This window comes from Globicephala melas, chromosome 8, assembly GCF_963455315.2.
Source record: "Globicephala melas chromosome 8, mGloMel1.2, whole genome shotgun sequence".
Classification (NCBI taxonomy): Eukaryota; Metazoa; Chordata; class Mammalia; order Artiodactyla; family Delphinidae; genus Globicephala; species Globicephala melas.
In genome coordinates, this window is record NC_083321.1 from 96,797,720 (window position 1) to 96,814,984 (window position 17,265).

General features: G+C 40.8%; 1 long non-coding RNA gene across 2 annotated transcripts in view; it reads left to right on the forward strand.

Annotated features, from left to right (window-relative positions):
• Positions 1 to 1,606: 1,606 nt before the first annotated feature.
• The window catches only part of LOC138842785 (uncharacterized), a 259,732-nt gene continuing 244,073 nt past the window's right edge, over positions 1,607 to 17,265 (forward strand). The window contains exon 1 of one of the 2 annotated variants that reach the window (XR_011377636.1): positions 1,607 to 1,726. This is a non-coding gene — a long non-coding RNA (uncharacterized lncRNA). Of the gene's footprint in view, positions 1,727 to 2,727; positions 3,094 to 17,265 lie in introns of those variants that run through there. The other variant, XR_011377637.1, reaches the window with a different exon arrangement.

Sequence of the window (17,265 nt, forward strand, 5' to 3'; positions counted from 1 at the left end):
GGTTGAAACTGCCTGTGGTCTTAGGAAGTGCTCCGGTTACAAGGAGAAATCCTTTTATATTGCTGGATTCCAGCCACAGGATCTCTGAAGTTAGGAATCTGGCAGAGGTAGGGCCCCCTCCAGGGTGTAAATAAACTGGCTAGGTCTATAACCCAATAAGAAGTGAATTTATGGCATGCGTGTTTCAAGTCACCCAGCGCACACACACTGCACGTTTATGAAAGAGAAGGTGTGGGTTACAGCCGGAGCCCAGACAATGGAATACGGCAAGGGAGGTGGATGCTGGTCAAGTCTATGCAATCAATGGAGGGAAAGCAGGGGCCCTGCAGGGATCAGAGCTTCTCTTCCTGCCTAGGTTTGCAAGGAACTGCCTAGAATCGAGCCGCTGAGTTTGACCGGCACACAAAACTGCTTACTTTGCTAGCCAGGAGACTGAGTCTCAAACGGCTGAAGTGGGTGAATGTTTTATAGCCCGGGTCTGGCAGCCGGGTGACATTCTCGGCCCAACGGTGCCTACACGTGGTTGTTATCAGAACTGGAGCTTTTGCTGGGCCAGATTTTGCCGTGACCCCTTGAGAGGCCGCGGGAAGCGAGTCGGGAGGCGGTTCCGAAGCCTTGGGCAGGGAACGTGATGAGCCCCCGGTTTACGTTACACAAAACTGTTTCACTTACGTTGCCAAAGGTTGTTCGGGGTTCACGTATGGTGATTAAGACCAGAGAAATCTTCCAGCCCCGCTCCACCCACACTCCCACCTCCCAACTCAGCTCTAGCATAATTGCATCCCCCGAGCGGTGTGTGGCTCTGCAGGGTAAGGGTGTGAAATGTGCCCAACCTCGTTTGCAGACTGCTCCAGACTGCTGGTGACAGTGAGCTATTAGTGAAACGCAGGACCGTGTGAACAAAGCTGCCTCTTAATTGCTCACTCTTCAGCATTAGTCCCTCGGACAACACTACCCACCCACACCTTACACATAGACCTAAAAAAAAAAAACCCATCAATTTACAGTACCCCACTTTAGCATAGCAAATACAAGAACAGTCCAGCCGGAGAGTCTTTTTTTTTTTTTTGACTCCCCGCCCCCTCCACCTACATCCCCTTCATTCCCATTGGCTCCCGTGAAGTCCCAGAGAACCAATGGGATTCCTCTCCTTCATTCATGTCCTAGCAACAAGCCCTGTTCCAATCTTTCTCTGCCAAACTAACACCTGAAAAATTACATCATGAATAATGGCAAAAGCAGCAAGGGCCAGAGAAGGGCCCTTTTTTTTTTTCATCTGTCTGCTGCAGAGTTCATTTAAGGTGTTTTAGTCTAGATTCTTAAAGCAACAATGTCCTAGATTTTTTGCCTCTGTTTTTTCAGCACATCGGTTAACATTTATAAAATAGAAAATGAACAGTAACTGAATGTAGCAAAAGGCCTTTAGGTGAAGTGAGGGGAAAACATACTGTTAATTGTGTTCTCTGAACTTTTAACAGTCTTCTTTCAGGGAAGCCCTCAAAGTGGAGAACTAGATTGCTCATATAGTATATTTTGGGGAGAAATGATGAAAACATCCCAAACCACGGCAACGGCCCACGCACTCTCCCATACAAAAAACCTTCCTGGTAGCTTCTCTTGCTCCTGTTAACTACACCCAAGGCCCTTTCTCTTCCTCCTTTGGAATAAAGGGCTCATTCTGTTAAGGGGATTGGAGCCAGGGAAGGAATCCTTGCCTTACGGATCTGTGAGTGGCAGCGTGAGGTGGTCGCGGTAAAGGGGGCCGCAGGGTGGGTGCCATGAGCACGGGTGTGTCTGTGCACGTGCAGGGCTGCAAATGCAGAAGGGCAGCTGGGGAAATGCAAGAACAACGAGATCCAGATGACCGGGGAGGGGGGAGGCCGGGCGATAGGGAGTGGGCGTGGGGGAGGGAGGGGGCCGGAGGGGAAGGCCGCTGGCCAGGCAGACTTGTTCTCCCCAAATGTGCGAGGGTTTCTAATGAAAATGTCCACACTTCTAGGCGTTTTTCAAGACCCAGATGCTGATTTGCCGCTTCCGGCTTCCCCACCCCACCCAGTCTAGCGCAGACTGCGAGCCGAGCCGCAGACACAAAGAGCCGCAGCCCTGCGCGCACTGCGGCGAGAGGGAGCCGGGCGGTGGTTCGCACCTGCCTGCGTCCCAGTGCACCGGCCAGCCCGCCCCCGACTCCCTCAGTCCTGGGCACCGAGGCCCCTGCCCACCCCTCACCCCCCACCCCCCGACATCCTGGTGTCCCTGTAAGCATCTGTGGAGTGCCTGTGGCGCGAGCTGGGAAGGGACCCAGGGTCCCCAGGCCGTCTCGGGTGCCTTGCTGGAGAAGCAGAAAATAGATATATTCGGTGTCTGGCTCCGACGCGGAGTTTGCAACTCGCCTCTGCCATCGCCTTGGCAGCGGAGTGGCTAGAGGTGTTGGCAGACAGTCTGCCTTGGGACTTGTGAAAGCGCATGACTATATAAGGCCCGGGAAGGAAGGAGAAGGATGCCAATCTGAGGGATGGGATGGCGAGGGAGAGGAAGAAGTGCAGGGGACGCAGCTAGAGCTGTTCCCCCTTGTCCATCCCTCCCCCCACCCCCCACCCCCACCCCCCGCCTCAGGTTGCAGAGATAATAACTCCTGCAGAAGTTCTGCCCCCAGCTGTGGAATAATAACTGCATCATGGAGGTGGGGCAGGGAGGGGCGCTGCGCCGGTGTCTGCAGGAATAGATGCTCTTGCCCTGGAAGCTACTCGACAGCTGCCTCTTCTTCTGGCCTGAGAGCGAGCTGGCTCCAGGGTGGGCCAGGACGGAGACCCAGAGGTCCAAAGTCTCAGATATCTTGGTGAACACCACGTTCCGTGGTGCAGAGAATGGGTGGGGGAGGGGAGCAGTTTGGAGAAGTCGATGGCTAGATGGTCTGGGCCAAGGAAAAGGCGTAGGGGAAGGAGAACCGGAATGGGAGCCAGGAGTCCTGTATTAGTTCCCGCTCTGGCAGGAGAGCTAGAGCAGTGCTGTTTCTGTTCTTTCCCACTGCGGCTGTTGCAGAGATCAAATCAGAGGATTCTCGGAAGGTGCTTAGAACAGTGTCTAGAACGTACAGTAAGTACTCGATCGGGTGAGATGTTATCACGACCCTCCCACTGGCCTCCTGCCTGGGTCTGGAACCTTGAGTTAGAAGGGGTGCCGTCTGCAATTGTATCCTCTTTGAAATGCTCTCTTCCCTCCCTTGGCCCCTGTGGTATAACATTTGCCTGTGCTCCCACCTCTTGGGCTCTCCTTCTATCACTGTTCTTTGTGGAACCTGCTTCCTCTGGCGGGGCCTTATCTACCGGTTCTCCTCTGGGCTCTGTCCTGGGCCCTACTCCCTGCACAACTGTGCTTTTGTGATCTCATCCTCCCAGAGGTTTTTTTTTTTAACATTCTTATTGGAGTATAATTGCTTTACAGTGTTGTGTTAGTTGCTGCTTTATAACAAAGTGAATCAGCTATACATATACATATATCCCCATATCTCCTCCCTCTTGCGTCTCCCTCCCTCCCACCCTCCCTATCCCACCCCTCTAGGTGGTCACAGAGCACCCAGCTGATCTCCCCGTGCTATGCAGCTGCTTCCCACTTGCTATCTATTTTACATTTAGTAGTGTATATATGTCCATGCCACTCTCTCACTTCGTCCCAGCTTACCCTTCCCCCTCCCCGTGTCCTCAAGTCCATTCTCTACATCTGCATCTTTATTCCTGTCCTGCCCCTAGGTTCTTCAGAACCTGTTTTTTTTTTTTTTTTAGATTCCGTGTATACGTGTTACCCCCAGAGCTTTTGATCATTTGTTCTGTCCTGATGGTGGCTGTAGTAGAGCTCCAGCCCAGCTCTCCCAGACTTCAGGTGGTGCTAGTAATTGGGACTTCCCGTATCAGGGTCCTCCAGGCACTTTAGATTCCATACATCTCCCGTCTTCTCCACCCTCCTCTCAGTTTGCTTTTACACCTTTGTGTAGTTATCTCAGTGAAGAATGCTGCACCCATGGAGGTGTCCCAGGCGGAAACCTGGCTGGAATCCTGGATTCCACCTTCTCCCTCATCCCCCGTGTCCAACCTTCACCAACTACTACCCGTTTTACCTCCTATTTAGCAAATACATCCACTTTTCTGCCTCCCCATGGCCACTGGTCTAGTATAAGCAGCCAATCTTCTCACCTGGACGGTGGTATCAGCGCTGGACCACCACCAGAGGGTCTGACCTCATTGCTCCTGCCCAGGACTCCTCTGGGGGCTCTCATTGCTCTCAGGATGTACTCGGACACGGCTTCCCATCTTTCATGCTTCATCTTGTTGCACTCTCTGCCTTGTTCTTAGAGCTCCGAACTCGGATATTCCTTTAGCCTCTTCAGAATGCTTCCCGCCCCAACTCAGACTTCCTAATGCAAAATGCACCCCTCCATTAGATAAATCCTACCCACTCATCATTACGCACCCAGTCGGATTCCTTTTTATATGATCCATCGCGCGGAGCTGTTTGGTTTCCTTCACCTTAGAATTGTGCATTCCACTTGTTTGATTAATATCTGCCTCACCCATAAGACGATGATGCCATGAGAATAGAGACCTCACTTTTTTCCTTCACCATTATAGCCTTAAATACTTAGCACACAGTAGGTGCTTAAAGAACATTTGCTGAATAAACAAATAAGACATTCCCCCAACTATGTGTCACCAATCCATCTGGTAAACATGATTTCTTTATTGGCATTGTCCTTATGTAGGAGAGAATCTTTATTGCTAAGAGATGCATGCTGAAGCCTTTAGGGGTGAAGTGAAAAAATGTCTACAACTTACTTTCAAGTGTTCTATCCAAAGGAAAAAAAAAAGGACAATACATAAACTAGGTGTTATACTGGTACTCACTGTACTGGTTTTTTGTCAACTTTCCAGTGTATTTAAATTTTTTCACAATAAAAATTTGGAGAAAACAAAACAAAACATGACATCTTGCTCTATAAGAGTATAGATGCAGGCAAGGTTGAGGACGAAACCCAATACTTTAAATCCAATTTATATAATCTTATTACTTAAAATCAACATTATTGAGGTATAACTTACATATACATTACATACATTAAAATGAACTCATTTCAAGTGGACACTTTTATGAGTTTTGACATATGTATGGACCCATGTAAGCACCACCGCGATCAAGATCTAGAACATTTTCATTACCTAACATGTCTCTTTGCAGGCAATCTTCGCTGCTCTTGGACCTGTTTTTTGTCACTATGGATAAGTACAGTGTTGCCTGTTCTAGGGTTTCATACAAGTGGAATCATCCAGTGTGTACTGTTTGTGTCTGGCTATTTTTACTCAGTGTTACATATTTGAGATTCGTTCGTGTGGCAGAGTCTATATTAGTAGTTTGGTAGTTTGTTCTTTTTATTGTTGAGGAGTATTCCATTATATGAATCTATCTCAATTTCTTCATTCATTCATCTGTTGACGGACATTTGGGTTATCTCATTACCGCATTTGGGTATTGCGGTTAAATCAGTCTCAGACATTTGTGTACAAGTCTTTGTACGAACATTATCTTGCCCTTCTCTTGGGTAAATGCCTAAGAGTGGAATTGTTAGGGTATAAGGTAAATATGTGCTAACTTTGAAACTGTCAGTTTTCCAAGAGTTGTTGTCCAATTTTGTCCTTCCACCAGCGACGTATGAGAGTTCTAGTTGCTCTGCATACTTACCAACACCTGTTATTGTGTGTAGTGGTGTCTCATTGTGCAATGGATTTTTATTTTGATGATGACTAATAATTTTGAGCTTTCTTTCATAAGCTTACTGGCCATTTATATATCATCATTTGTGAAGTGGCTGTTCAAATCTTTTGTGTCCATTTTTATTTTAAAAAGGTTTTCTCTATCACTGATGTTGTAGAGCAGAACCCCAAAAGAAAAAAGACCCATCGCCTCTTCCCTCTGCCATAGTTTCTGCTTTGCTTTGTCACATGTGGCTTGACCTGACTTCTGTCCATTTCTAAATTGGGTTGTTTGTATTCATCTTCTCATTATCAAATTGTAAGAGAGAGAGAGAGAGAAAGAGAAATCTATTCCTCCCTCCCTCCCTCCCTTCCTTCCTCCCAGTCTGTGGCTTTCCTTTTTATTTTCTTAACAGTGTCTTTCAAAGAACAGAACAGAAGTTTTAAATATTGATGGGTTTAATTTATCATTTTTTCTTTTATGGTTAATGCTTTATTTGCCCTAAGAAATTTTTGCTGCCCAAAGGTTGATAGGATTTTTCCCCCGTGTTTTCTCCTAGAAGTTTTGTAGTTGTAAATTTATGTTCAGTTTGATGATTGATTTTGAGTTACTTTTTGTGTGTGATGTAAAGTAAAAGTCAAGATTCATGGCTTCCCCCACAAATTCCAGTTATTCTAACACCATTTTTTTGAAAAGTCTGTTTCCTCCATTGAATTACCTTGGTAATTCAACTGTTTGAGTTAACTGACCAAAAGGTTGAACAACCAACTGACCAAATAATGTGTGGGTCTTTTTCTGGACCCTCTGTACTGTCCACTGATTTGTATAGCTACCCTCACACCAATCCCACACTGCATTGTTAGTGTAGCTTTATAGTGAATCTGAAATCAGATAGTATAAATCTTCCAATTTTGTTCTTTATCTAAAATTACACTACTGATATTAAAGACTCTTGGCATTTCCATATAAATTTTAGAATCTGCTTGTCGAATTCTATAAGAAATGTAGATAATTATAAAATTTTCTCCTTTACTTTGTTACTAAGGTAAATTTCAGTGGTTGAATTTAAAATGTTAAACCAATATTGCATTCTTGGTATACACCTCATCTAGTAATGATGCACTGTTATTTTTGTACATTGCTGAATTTAATTTGCTAATAGTTTAAGATTTTTGTGTCTATATTTTTGAAGGATATTGGTTTGAAATTTTCTTTTCTTGTAATTTCATTATTTGGTTTTGTATCATAATATTGCTATCCTGTGAAATGAGTTGGCATTTTTCTGTTTTCTGAAAAAGTTTTTGTGAGATGGATATTATTTCTTCCTTATAGATTTGTTAGAACTCACCAGTGAAATCATCTGAGGTTGGAGTTTATTTGGAGGAATGTTTTAATTTACAAATTCAATATATTTAAATATATTTTGTATTTACTCATACATTTACTATTTCGGCGTTCTTCATCTCTTCATGTAGATCTGAGTTCCCATCTGGTGTCATTTTTCTTCAGCCTGAATTTCATTAACATTTTTTTTTTGTTTTTGGAGTGCAGATATGCTGGTGACACATTCTTTCAGCTTTTTTTTAAAATGTCTTTATTTTGCTTCTATTTTTGAGGAATATTCTCAATAAATATAGAATTTTGGGTTGACTGATTTTCTTTAAAGGTGTCATTCAATTCCCTTCTAGCTTGCATTATTTCTGGGGGGAAGTCTGCAGTCATTTTTACTTTACTTCTTTGGATATGTCTTTTTCCTCTGGATACTTTTACAGTTTTCTCTTTACCTATGATTTACAGCAGTTTCACTATGATGATTCTAATTTTTTTCTTTCTACTTGCTCTCTGTTGGGTGTTTTCAATCTGTGGGTTTATAATTTTTACTAAGTTGGATAAATTTTTGACTTATTCATTTAAATATTCTTTTATGCTTCCCTTTCTGGTGCTCCACTTACACACATATTAGACTGATTTATATTGTCTTAAGAGTTGAGCATTTCTTTTTCTCTTTCTGTTGCTTGCCTAAAAGCTCACTGTTTTCTTTTGTTTGTTTGTTTTTTTCCCTGCAGTGCTTAATCTGCTATCAAGTAAGTACATTTAGTAAATTTTAAATTTCAGATATAATATTTTTCAGCTCTGGAAGTTTCATTATACTTCTTTTTCATCTCTTTAATTTATTTCATTACTTTTATGTTTTCCTTTAAATCTTCAAACATATTTATATTAGCCATTTAAAAGTCTTCATCTGCTACCTTCATTGTTTCTATCTGTTCCATTGTTGTTTTTCTTGTATTATTATTTTAAAATGTTCTACTGGTTATGGGTTACATATCAAGCAACTTCTTCATGTTGGGTGTCCAATTGGTGTTGGAGATTGTGATTGTAACAGTTTAGATTGTGTTGTTTTCTTTTAAGGAGTGATGAATGTTCTTGTGGCAAGCTGTTAGGTTACTTGTGGAACAGCCTGATCCTTTTGGGACTTGTTTCAATAATTTAAAAAGTAGGTTTATTTATTTTAAAATAAATTTACCCATGGGATAGTTTTACCATATTTCTAAGGTGTGACCCTTCTCAGTCTCTATTGAATGCCCCAAGGATCAACAGATTCTCTCCATGGGGGGCTGGTTGGAACTTGACTGTCTCCCAGCCTCATGTGAGCTCTAGAAATGTTGAGTTTACGTCTCCTCAGTATTTGTTCTTTGCCTGGCCTCATAGCACTTCTTCTTGAGCATGTGAAGCTTAGTACTTAATGAAAGACTCAAGAGGATCACTATGCAAATTTCTGGATCTCTTTTCTTGTGTAGATTCCTTTTCTGTGGTACTCTATTCCACAAATTCCAGCTGCCTCAGCATACTCAAACACTGATCTCTACCTCCTCTATTCAGCAAGACTACTATGCTTTAGTTGGGCTGCTTCTCTCTGTACCATGGCCTTGGAAATGCTTTCAGACAGAATGCCTCACCTACCACAGGGCTCATCTAGTTTGCATCTCTTAGGGATCACAATCAAGCACTGCCTGTTTTCTAATGTCTGAAAATGATAGTTTCACTGCTTTTGTCCAGTTTCCTAGTTATTTACCATAGGAGGACAAACCTGCTATCATGGCCAGTGATATATTTTTAACCAGCTTACCTAACAGAATTCTCATTTTGTATATATTCTTCTAAAGAAATTACCAAAGAGTATAAAACATTACAAAAAATGAAGATACACTACCTTCATTAGGTATAATCACTCTAATAATCATTTTCAAATAGGAAATAAGATTGGTGGATTTGACTTAGTCATAATGAACACATACTAACCTAAAGGGATCACTTCTTTCTCTTCATAAGTCATTGTTTAATAATATTTTCTAGGATTCTGTCTATATCATGTTCACTATTAAGCTTTTTCCAGAATTTATTTTTCTTTTTAAGTATGAAGATATATGTCTATTTCTGGTCTTTTGACACAATAATATTTATAAATAGCATCTATTTACTTATAGAATGCTTACTTTGTGCCAGGCAGCATGCTAATTATTTTATGTATGTTTCTTTTTGACTCATCACAATACTATCAGTTAGTTTCTTCTATTATCTTCACTAGATAGACAAAGGAATTGAGAATAAAAGTTATAAAATAACACCTAAGGACACTCAACTAGAAAAAGGTGGAGCTGGAGTTTGAATCAAGGTAGTTTGCTTAGAAAATGCCAGTTTAACCACTGTAGGCTATCTATTCTTAACATCACCTTTCTCAATCTTCAAGATTTCTCAGAATTGGTATTAAAATCAAGCTTCTTAATTCCTCTTTGTTTCTAAATATCACTTGCGGTACCCAAGGAATGGCAGATATGAGCAATAATATAGGGACCTTCAGTGTGTATTGAGTATGTTCTACTGATTAATTCACTTCATCTCTTTCTACTCTTAGGGCATTGTGGGCAAGTGGAACAATATGTAAAACAAAATAGAGACACAAAACTGTGGGACTCGTTAATTCAAATGCAATATGGGGTTGTTTCATAGCAACTTCACAGGGATGTTGTGAGGGTAAAAACGGAAGAAACACATTTTAGATACATAAGGAACGAATCATGAGAATGTGCATTTAAAGTTCATAGATATATTGGGCAAAACAATGACTACAACACCTGCATGAATTTAATTAGTGCTTTTCTTGTGAAGAATGTAAAGTACTTAAATATACCATAGGATATCATTGTTAGTGGTTTTAGGAGGGGAAATCATTCACCAAACAAGACAAACAAGAAAACCATGAGAGCCAGATAAGAGCAATATGTTAGAGGTAGAGGAGACCCAGAGGAAGGACAGATCAGCCTAAGCCTTCTATTTAAAGAGTAGGAAGAATTTGCCTGACAGACGAGAATAATAAGAGCTGGAGAGAGGGCGTTCCAGGCTAATGGGACAATATGTTTAACAATACAGAGGCATGAAACAGGCCACATTTTCTTTGATTGTTATATATATATATTTTCATAGACCATTCAAATAAGGTTAAAATCTTAGTTTTCTCCCCCAAAGAATTTATAACATAAACAAATAGATCAAATAGATCAAGTGTAAGTATGGAAAGAGAATATTGCTAATATATGATAGAGGCCTGATGAGATAAATATCTGTTGAATGAATGAATCAATGATCAATAAATATCAGGGTGTGCTACACGCCAAATGACTAACGCCAACAGTGAGACCTATGGGAAGACAGAGCAGAGGATGTTCATTTTTGGGTGGCATGATTAGGAGAGTCCTTGAAGGAGAAGTGGGTCTTGATCCAGATTTTGAAGGGTGGGTAGAGTTTGGTAAATAGATGAGAGAAGGTATCACAGGAGGGTGAAGAACAGTATAAGCAGAAGCAAGCAGGAGAAAGGCATATTCTTAGGGAGGGATGCATGTAGAGAAGGGGGCGACCATGAGGTAGGAATCACCAGATGATGGTGGGGCATGAATGCCAAGTTGAGCTTGGACTTTGTCCTGTAGTTTGTGGGGGATCCTTAAAGGGTTATGGGCAAGGATAAAAGCAACCTTAGCATTCATGGATTAGGGTAAGTTATAAATGATTTGACACATCAAAAAAGATTTCTTACAATTTTTTTTAAAGACGCAACTTGTACTTTTATTTATTTTTTAAAATACTAAAAAATTTTATTTATTAATTTATTTATGGCTGTGCCGAGTCTCCATTGCTGTGTGCAGGCTCTCTCTATTTGTGGTGAGTGGGAGCTACTCTTTGTTGAGGTATGCGGGCTTCTCATTGTGGTGACTTCTCGTTGTGGCACGTGGTCCCCAAAGCGTGCAGGCTTCAGTAGTTGCGGCACGTGGTCTCAGTAGTTGTGACTCACGGGCTCTAGAGTGCGAGCTCAGTAGTTGAGGCACACAGGCTTAGTTGCTCCACAGCATGTGGGATCTTCCTGGACCAGGGATTGAACCTGTGTCCCCTGCATTGATAGGCAGATTCTTTTTTTTTTTTTTAAAGTTCTACTTCACTTTTATTATCATCAAAAACAGATTAATCTTTACATCATCCTGACATGATTACAAAACAAGTTTATGTGACCATTGGTGATAAAGGCAAAATTCGAAACTTTTTCTGAATTTTATCTTATTTTATTTTTTTAATATAGCAGATTCTTACTAGTTATCTATTTTTTACATATTAGTGTATATATGTCAATCCCAATCTCCCAATTCATCCCACCACCACCACCCCCGCTTTTTCACTCCTTGGTGTCCATACTCTACATCTGTGTCTCTATTTCTGCTTTGCAAACCAGATCATCCGTACCATTTTTCTAGGTTCCACGTATATGCGTTAATACACGATATTTGTTTTTCACTTTCTGACTTACTTCACTCTGTATGACAGTCTCTGGGTCCATCGACATCTCTACAAATGACCCAATTTCGTTCCTTTTTATGCCTGAGTAATATTCCATTGTGTATACGTACCACATCTTCTTTATCCATTCGTCTGTCAATGGGCATTTAGGTTGCTTCCATGACCTGGCTATTGTAAATAGTGCTGCAATGAACATTGGGGTTCATATGTCTTTTTGAATTATGGTTTTTTCAGGGTATATGGCCAGTAGTGGGATTGCTGGGTCATATGGTAATTCTATTTGTAGTTTTTTAAGGACCCTCCATACTGTTCTCCATAGTGGATGTATCAATTTACATTCCCACCAACAGTGCAAGAGGGTTCCCTTTTCTCCACACCCTCTCCAGCATTTGTTGTTTGTGGATTTTCTGATTGATGCCCATTCTAACTGGTGTGAGGTGATACCTCATTGTAGTTTTTTGGGTTTTTTTTGTTTTGTTGTGGTACGCGGGCCTCTCACTGTTGTGGCCTCTCCCTTCGCGGAGCACAGGCTCCGGACGCACAGGCTCAGTGGCCATGGCTCACGGGCCCAGCCCTTCTGCGGCATGTGGGATCTTCCTGGACCGGGGCACGAACCTGTGTCCCCTGCATTGGCAGGCGGACTCTCAACCACTGCGCCACCAGGGAAGCCTCTTCATTGTAGTTTTGATTTGCATTTCTCTAATAATTAGTGATGTTGAGCAGCTTTTCATGTGCCTCTTGGCCATTTGTATGTCTTCTTTTGAGAAATGTCTATTTAGGTCTTCTGCCTATTTTTTGATTAGGTTGTTAGTTTTTTAATACTGAGCTGCACGTGCTGTTTATATATTTTGGAGATTAATCCTTTGTCCATTGATTCATTTGCAAATATTTTCTCCCATTCTGAGGGTTGTCTTTTCATCACGTTTATAGTTTCCTTTGCTGTGGAAAAGCTTTTAAGTTTCATTAGGTCCCATTTGTTTATTTTTATTTCCATTACTCTAGGAGGTGGATCAAAAAAGATCTTGCTGTGATTTATGTCATAGAGTGTTCTTCCTATATTTTCCTCTAAGAGTTTTAGAGTGTCCAGTCTTACATTTGGGTCTTTAACACATTTTGAGTTTAAGTTTGGTGTTAGGGAGTGTTTTAATTTCATTCTTTTTTTTTTAATACACGTATTTATTATTTTATTTTTGGCTGTGTTGTGTCTTTGTTGCTGCACGCAGGCTTTCTCTAGTTGCAGCCAGAGGGGGCTACTCTTCATTGCAGTGTGTGGGCTTCTCATCGCAGTGGCTTCTCTTGTTGCGGAGCACAGGCTCTAGGTACATGGGCTTCAGTAGTTGTGGCTGGCGGGCTCTAGAGTGCAGGCTCAGTAGTTGTGGCGTACAGTCTTAGTTGCTCTGCAGCACGTGAGATCTTCCCGGACCAGGGCTTGAGCCCATGTCCCCTGCATTGGCAGGCAGATTCTTAACCACTGTGTCACCAGGGAAGGCCTAATTTCATTCTTTTACATGTAACTGTCCAGTTTTCCCAGCACCACTTATCGAAGAGACTGTCTTTTCTCCATTGTATATCCTTGTCTCCTTTGTCATAGTCCCGTTGACCATAGGTGCATGGGTTTAGCTCTGGGCTTTCTATCTTGTTACATTAACCTATATTTCTGTTTTTGTGTCAATACCATATTGTCCTGATTACTGTAGCTTTGTAGTATAGTCTGAAGTCAGGGAGTCTGATTCCTCTAGCTCTGTTTTTTTCCCTCAAGACTGCTTTGGCCATTCGGGGTCTTTTGTGTCTACATACAAATTTTAAGATTTTTTTGTTCTAGTTCTGTCAAAAATGCCATTGGTAATTTGATAGGGATTGCAGTGAATGTGTAGATTGCTTTGGGTAGTAGAGTCATTTTCACAATATAGATTCTTCCAATCCAAGAACATGGTATATCTCTCCATCTGTTTGTGTCATCTTTGATTTCTTTCATCAGTGTCTTATAGTTTTCCAAGTACACGTCTTTTACCTCCTTAGGTAGGTTTATTCCTAGGTATTTTATTCTTTTCGTTGCAATGGTAAATGGGAGTGTTTCCTTAATTTCTCTTTCAGATTTTTCATCATTAGTGTATAGGAATGCAAGAGATTTCTTTGTATTAATTTTGTATCCTGCAACTTTACCCAAATTCACTTAAGAACTCTAGTAGTTTTCTGGTGGCATGTTTAGGATTATCTATGTATAGCATCATGTCATCTGCAAACAGTGACAGTTTTACTTCTTTTCCAGTTTGTATTCTTTTTATTTCTCTTTCTTCTCTGATTGCTGTGGCTAGGACTTCCAAAACTATGTTGAATAATAATGGTGAGAGTGGATATCCTTGTCTTGTTCCTGATCTTAGAGGAAATGCTTTCAGTTTTTCACCATTGAGAATGATGTTTGCTGTGGGTTTCTCATATATGACCTTTATTATGTTGAGGTAGGTTCCCTCTATGCCCACTTTCTGGAGAGTTTTTATCATAAATTGGTGTTGAATTTTGTCAAAAGCTTTTTCTGCATCTGTTGAGATGATCATATGGTTTTTATTCTTTAGTTTGTTAATGTGGTGTATCACACTGATTGATTTGTGGATATTGAAGAATCCTTGTATCCCTGGGATAAATCCCACTTGATCATGGTGTATGATCCTTTTAATGTGTTGTTGGATTCTGTTTGCTAGTATTTGGTTGAGGATTTCTGCATCCATTTTTTTTCAGTGGTATTGGTGGTAATTTTCTTTTGTTGTAGTATCTTGGTCTGGTTTTGGTATCAGGGTGATGGTGGCCTTGTAGAATGAGTGTGGGAGTGTTCCTTCCTCTGCAATTTTTTGCAAGAGTTTGAAAAGGATGGGTGGTAGCTCTTCTCTAAATGTTTGATAGAATTCACCTGAGAAGTCATCTGGTCCTGGACTTTTGTTTCTGGGGGGATTTTTAATCACAGTTTCAATTTCATTACTTGTGATTGGTCTGTTCATATTTTCTATTTCTTCCTGGTTCGGTTTTGGAAGGTTATACCTTTCTAAGAATTTGTCCATTTCTTCCAGGTTGTCCACTTTATTGGCATAGAGTTGCTTGTGGTAGTCTCTTATGATGCTTTGTATTTCTGCCGTGTCGATTGTAACTTCTCCTTTTTCATTTCTAATTTTATTGATTTGAGTCCTCTCTCTCTTTTTCTTGATGAGTCTGGCTAAAGGTTTATCAATTTTGTTTATCTTCTTAAAGAACCAGCTTTTAGTTTTATTGATCTTTGCTATTGTTTTCTTTGTTTCTATTTCATTTATTTCTGCTCTGATCTTGATGATTTCTTTCCTTCTACTAACTTTGGGTATTGTTCTTCTTTCTTTCTTTCCTTTAGGTGTAAGTTTAGATTGTTTATTTGGGATTTTTCTTGCTTGTTGAGGAAAGATTGTATTGCTATAAACTTCCCTCTCAGAACTGCTTTTGCTGTGCCCCATAGGTTTTGGGTCATCGTGTTTTCATTGTCATTTGTCTCTAGGCATTTTTTGATTTCCTCTTTGATTTCTTCAGTGATCTCTTGGTTATTTGGTAATGTACTGTTTAGCCTCCATGTGTGTGTGTTTTTTACATTTTTTTCCCCTCTAATTTATTTCTCATCTCATAGCATTGTGGTTGGAAAAGATGCTTGACATGATTTCAATTTCCTTAAATTTACTGAGGCTTGATTTGTGACCCAAGGTGTAATCTATCCTGGAGAATGTTCCATGTGCACTTGAGAAGAAAGTATAATCTGCTCCTTTTGGGTGGAATGTCCTATAAATATCAGTTAAATCTATGTGGTCTATTGTGTCATTTAAAGCTTGTGTTTCCTTAGTAATTTTCTGTGTGGATTATCTGTCCATTGCTGTAAATGAGGTGTTAAATTCCCCCACTATTATTGTGTTACTGTCAGTTTCCTCTTTTATAGCTGTTAGCATTTGCCTTATGTATAGAAGTGCTGTTATGTTGGGTGCATATATATTTATAATTGCTATTTCTTCTTGGATTGATCCCTTGATCACTATCCTATCCTTCCTATAGTGTCCTTCCTTGTCTCTTGTGACGTTCTTTATTTTAAAGTCTATTTTATCTGCTATGAGTATTGCTACTACAGCTTTCTTTTGATTTCCATTTGCATGGAATATCTTTTTCCATCCCCTCACTTTCAGTCTGCATGTGTCTCTAGGTCTGAAGTGGGTCTCTTGTAGACAGCATATGCATGGGTCTTGTTTTTGTATCCATTCAGTGAGCCTGTGTCTTTTGGTTGGAGCATTTAATCCATTCAAATTTAAGGTAATTATTGATATGTATGTTCCTATTACCATTTTCTTAATTGTTTTGGGTTTGTTTTTGTACATCCTTTTCTTCTCATGTGTTTCCCCCTTAGAGAAGTTCCTTTAGCATTTGTTGTAGAGCTGGTTTTGTGGTGCTGAATTCTCTTAGCTTTTGCTTGTCTGTAAAGCTTTTGATATCTCCGTGGAATCTGAATGAGACCCTTGCCAGGTAGAGTAATCTTGGTTGTAGGTTCTTCCCTTTCATCACTTTAAATATATCATGCCACTCCATTTTGGCTTGTAGAGTTTCTGCTGAGAAATCAGCTGTTAACCTTATGGGAGTTCCCTTATATGTTGTTTGTCATTTTTCCCTTGTTGTTTTAATAATTTTTCTTTGCCTTTAATTTTTGTCAATTTGATTACTTTGTGTCCTGGTGTGTTTCTTCTTGGGTTTATCCTGCCTGGGACTCTCTGTGCTTTCTGGACTTTGGTGGCTATTTCATTTCCCATGTTAGGGAAGTTTTTGAGTATAATCTCTTCAAATATTTTCTTGGGTCCTTTCTCTCTCTTCTCCTTCTGGGATCCCTATAATGTGAATGTTGTTGCATTTAATGTTTTCCCAGAGGTCTCTTAGGCTGTCTTCATTTCTTTTCATTCTTTTTTCTTTATTCAGTTCCATGGCAGTGAATTTCACCATTCTGTTTTCCAGGTCACTTCTCTGTTTTTCTGCCTCAGTTATTCTGCTATTGATTCCTTCTAGTGTATTTTTCATTTCTGTTATTGTATTGTTCATCTCTGTTTGTTTGTTCTTTAATTCTTCTAGGTGTTTTGTTCTTTAATTCTTCTAGGTCTTTGTTAAACATTCCTTGCATCTTCTCGATCTTTGCCACTATTCTTTTTCTGAGGTCCTGGATCATCTTCACTATCATTATTCTGAATTCTTTTTTCTGCAAGGTTGCGTATCTCCACTTCATTTAATTGTTTTTCTGGGGTTTTATCTTGTTTCTTCATCTCTTACATAGCCCTCTGCCTTTTCATTTTGTCTACTTTCTGTGAATGTGGTTTTTGTTCCACAGGCTGCGAGATTGTAGTTCTTCTTGCTTCTGCTGTCTGCCCTCTGGTGGATGAGGCTGTCTAAGAGGCTTGTGGAAGCTGCCTGCTGGGATGGATGGCTGGTGGGTAGAGCTGGGTGTTGCTCTGGTGAGTAGAGCTCAGTAAAACTTTAATCCACTTGGCTGCTGATGGGTGGGGCTGAGTTCCCTCCCTGCTGGTTGTTTAGCCTGAGGCCATGCAGCACTGGAGTCTACAGGCTCTTTGGTGGGGCTAATGGCAGACTCCAGGAGACCTCATGCCAAGGAGTACTTCCCAGAACTTCTGCTGCCAGTATCCTTGT